The sequence below is a fragment of the Danio rerio genome, chromosome 12, assembly GCF_052040795.2.
Source record: "Danio rerio strain M-AB ecotype USA chromosome 12, GRCz13ab, whole genome shotgun sequence".
NCBI lineage: Eukaryota > Metazoa > Chordata > Actinopteri > Cypriniformes > Danionidae > Danio > Danio rerio.
The window spans coordinates 5068702-5073271 of NC_141032.1; the positions used below are offsets into that span (position 1 = coordinate 5068702).

General features: G+C 34.9%; 1 long non-coding RNA gene across 1 annotated transcript; it reads left to right on the top strand.

The window, feature by feature from the left end:
• The first annotated feature begins 1864 nt into the window (after positions 1-1864).
• On the top strand, positions 1865-3641 carry LOC147841260 (uncharacterized). The gene is made up of 4 exons (XR_015503804.2): positions 1865-1967; positions 2067-2142; positions 2217-2393; positions 2730-3641. It is a non-coding gene; the product is annotated as an uncharacterized LOC147841260 (long non-coding RNA).
• Positions 3642-4570: the final 929 nt, after the last annotated feature.

Genomic DNA, 4570 nt, shown 5'->3' on the forward strand with positions numbered 1-4570 from the left:
TTTCCCAGAGATGGGTTGTAGCTGAAAGGGCATCCGCTGCGTAAAAATGTGCTGGATAAGTTGGCGGTTCATTCCGCTGTGGCGACCCCGGATTAATCAAGGGACTAAGCCGAAAAGAAAATGAATGAATGAATGATAAATATATATATATATATATACATATATATATATATATATATATATATATATATATATATATATATATATATATATATATATATATATAAACACATACACACACACACACACACACAGTCACATGCAGCATCTCCCTCCTCTTATGATTCAGCTCCTCTTACGTCTCGACCATTTGTTTGTTCCTCAAAGTTTTTTTCCCCCAGTTCTCTCACCTGCCGGAAAGCCATCTCTTAAAATATCCCCTCCTCTCACACAAGCTTTCCTTTATCGCTGCACTTTTCCTGTGCTTTTTTGTTCCCCTGACTTGAGTCACACTTTTTTTCCGTCTCTTTCTTTCTTTTCCTTTTTTCATGCCCTTTGGCACTTCAGATGTCCTCCAGCTCCGTTAACCCTCCACATTCCCTCCGGTATTTTTCCCGATGACAAGACGAGGTCTCGCTCTCAAATAAAACCCTTTCAGAGCGTCAGGAACTTCCAGGAATTTGGAGGTGTCTATTGAATTGAGCTATATAAAGGAGATGAGCGCTCATTCAGGGCCCTTTTCCCCCTGTTCTCATCCTCTTCTGTCGGCTACCTAGGGTTTTCTTCCCTCCCTGTAGACTCCATTGTGCACTTTTCCTGCTCTGGACATCTGGAGTTGTTTTCCCGGTCGGAGGAGTCCCTGGGATCCCTCAAGCTTTTCTGCAGACATTCATGTACTCCATATACAAACCTGTATCATGATTGTTTGTTAGTTAAATAAGAGAAAGTCAGCAGGCTGTTTACATTATTATTTGAGTTCATATATACTGTATATAGTTTCCCGCTGTTTTCGTGTGATCGTGACATTGATATGGTGCAGATCATGAAATGAAATATTAACATGTTATAGTTATACAGAGACCAAATGTGCTCTCGCCATCTCACTATCTTTATAGGATTTACGCAGCTTACAAAAATAATAATGGTTTATGGTTGAACAAATATAAATTCATATGTCATATAGTGCTTTACAATAAAGTATTTTACTCTATTTCTACATAAGCCAAGCTAAGTGGTACACTATTGCTACTATAATCATGTTAAAGAAATATTTGAGTCAAAAATGAAAAGTTGTTTAAAGAACATTACATACAGAAAAGGCTCACTGTCATTTAATATAACATTTGTATTCAGATCTACAAAAATTATGACTCAAATCATGCATATTTAGAACAAGAACATTTTATGGTGTATCAAAAGTCTCTATTTCAGAATCACAGTGCATTTCATTTTATATCTCTATTTAAATACCACTGTCCAGCAGATCCCAAGGTTGACCTCATTTGCCAGCAAGATGTTTTTTATTTATTTAATAAGTATGTTTTACTTTAATATGCAGTTGAAGTCAGAATTAACTCTGCAAATTTTTCTTTTTAAACATTTCCCAAATAATACTTAACAAAGCAAGGAAAATTTCACAGTATGTCTGATAATATTTTTTATTGTAGAGAAAGTCTTTTTTGTCCCTTTATATTAAGTGGCGTTAACTAATATGTACTTACATAAGAATTAATAGTTTGTTACAATGTACTTATTGTGTATTTACATGTATTTACTGTGTACTTATGCTTGATTAAATACATGTATGTAATTACATTTGTAATTAACTTTAGTAAATAAATTTGTAAATACACTGATGACCATCCCTTACACTTTAACCCACCCTTAAACCTACCCATACCACCAAAATTTGTAGGTTTTTACTTACAAACAACAGTAAATGTACACCCACGTGTTTAAAATTATTTTTTAGGTATTCATCGAAAGATGAGAGATCAACTGAAGAATTCTAAGGACCTGACTCTAAGGTACTCTTTCTAAATTTTCTCCACTTGATTAATATTATTAAATTCTAGCTTTGCATGGATTCCTTCATATTTGTTTGTATGCCACATCTTATGTTCCAGGAATTGATTTTACAGCAGCACTTCTCATGTTGCCAGCCTTGTTAAGCGAGACACTTCAACATTTCGGTGTGCTCCGGTGCGTATGTTGTTTTCTGTTTAGTATATGCTGTGATAAATGCATTTTATAATGCTTGATATTCTTTATATTAGGATGACGCAGTGGGTAGTGCTGTCACCTTACAGCAAGAAGGTCGCTGGTTCGAGCCTCGGCTGGGTCAGTTGGTATTTGTGTGAGGAGTTTGCATATTCTTCCAGTGTTCGTGAGGGTTTCCTCCAAGTGCTCCGGTTTCCCCACAAGTCCAAAGACATGCGCTATAGCTGAATTTGGTAAGCTTATTTGTCTGTAGTGTATAAATGTGTGTGTGAATAAGTGTGTCTGGATGTTTCATAATACTGGGTTGCAGCTGGAAGGGCATCTGCTGCATAAAACATGCTGGATAAGTTGGTGGTTCATTCCACTGTGGCGACCCCAGATTAATAAAGGGACTAAGCCAAAAAGAAATTGAATGAATGAATGAAATTTATATTAGTCTTTTAATCTGTGATTTTTTTTTTTTTTAAATCATTGAATATTAATTATTTTACTTTCTATGCATGTTGATTTTCTCTTCATCAGTGATAGAGTGACTGATATTAATGTAATTATTGCTTTGTCATTTACAGTGAATCATCTTCACCACATCCAACAGTTCAAGTACAGGAGGAGGCCACCGACTGGACAACTGTGTTAACAAGACGAGTCACAGCAGTCTTCAGAGTTGATGGGATTGCGATTGGCCGGGTTAATGATGTGGACGAATATACATTTTTGACATATCCATCTTACTAGAAGAACACCTTGATGTTTCTGCAGTGGAATGTTTTGAATGAACGGTGGACGGTGACAAGCCTCGATCTACTCCAGTTACCAAAGTGATCAACCTTGTTTTTTTGTTTCTCTACATGCTCTTGGGATAATCACAATCATCAAGTTAATCCAGCACACTGCTCTCATTCATGCATAAAGCACATTTTTAAATAACTTGTGGTCCTAATGACTATCAAAGAACATTTTCCAGTTATGAGTGCTTTACATGTCATGTTTATCAAAAGCATAAACACATATTGTGTTACAACAAATTACAACTCCACTTGAGGATGATGAGGAGTAATCTACTGGTGTTGAGGAAGAGGCTACTGATGTTTTTGGTTTTCTGCACTGTTGAAGCAATTTAGAGAGAAAGTTTGCCTTCATTCTGAAATACAGAGAAAATTTTGATGACAAATTATTTATTATGACTGAGTATTCTGACTCAAGACAAACACTTTGGACTTTATAAAGTGCAGTACTTGATGTAGCCTGTGTAATGTGTTTATAAATCTTAAACAGTATTCTTGTGGTCTTTGTATTAAGGGTAGATTATATACTGTACAGTGAGTGAACCATTTTTATTTGTTATCTAAATTGTTCTTTTTACTGTTTTACATGTCTGCTTTATACTTGCTGTGTAATTTTATTTCTTGACACATTCAGTTGTGAGTTGTAATGAAATATTTCTACATTAATAAATAAAAATGGACATCTGCGAACCGAAATGTTTTATTTATTTATTTGTGCATGCAGTCACCAATGGATCAAAATGCCTGGGTCAGTACCCTGAAAATGCTATATAATATAAAAAGGTACATTTTTGTACCTTCGGTGGGGGTACAAAATTGTCCCTTAAAGGGTACAAATGTAGAAGGTACAATTTTGTACCTTTAAATAGAGGTACAAATTTGTACCCTTAAGGGTACCACCCCAGTGACGGGCCATTTGTACCCTAAAAGGTACAATTTTGTACCTTTTTTTCTGAGAGTGTATAAACACAGTAAGTACATAACATTTATTTTTTTGATGTAAGTACATAGTAGTTAGGGACACTTCATATAAAGAGGGATCGTCTTATTTGTTTTATTTCGGCTAGAATAAAAGCAGTTTTTAATAATAAAAAAAAATGTAAAGTCAAAATTATTAGCACCTTTAAGCTATATATATTGTCGATAGTTTACAGAGCAAACCATCTTTATACAGTAACTTGCCTAATTCCCCTAACCTGCCTAGTTAACCTAATTAACCTAGTTAAGTCTTTAAATGTCACTTTAAGCTGTATAGAAGAAGTATCTTAAAAAATATCTAGTCAAATATTATTTACTGTCATCATGGCAACGATAAAATAAATCATTATTATTAAAAATAAGTTATTAAAACTATTATGTTTAGAAATGTGTTGAAAAAATCTTCTCTCCATTTAACAGAAATTGGGGGAAAATAAACAGGGGGACAAATAATTCTTACTTCAACTGTGTATACACACACACACACACACAGAACATATATATTTTTAGGTGTCCTGTCTGTACCAATGTACTGTACTGAGATTTAGGAATCATCCTACTGCCTATCCTACCATACCTATCCTACCATACCGCTGTTAATCAATATTGGTGGGCGGGGGGACCGCACTCCTGCATCAAGTTGCGGT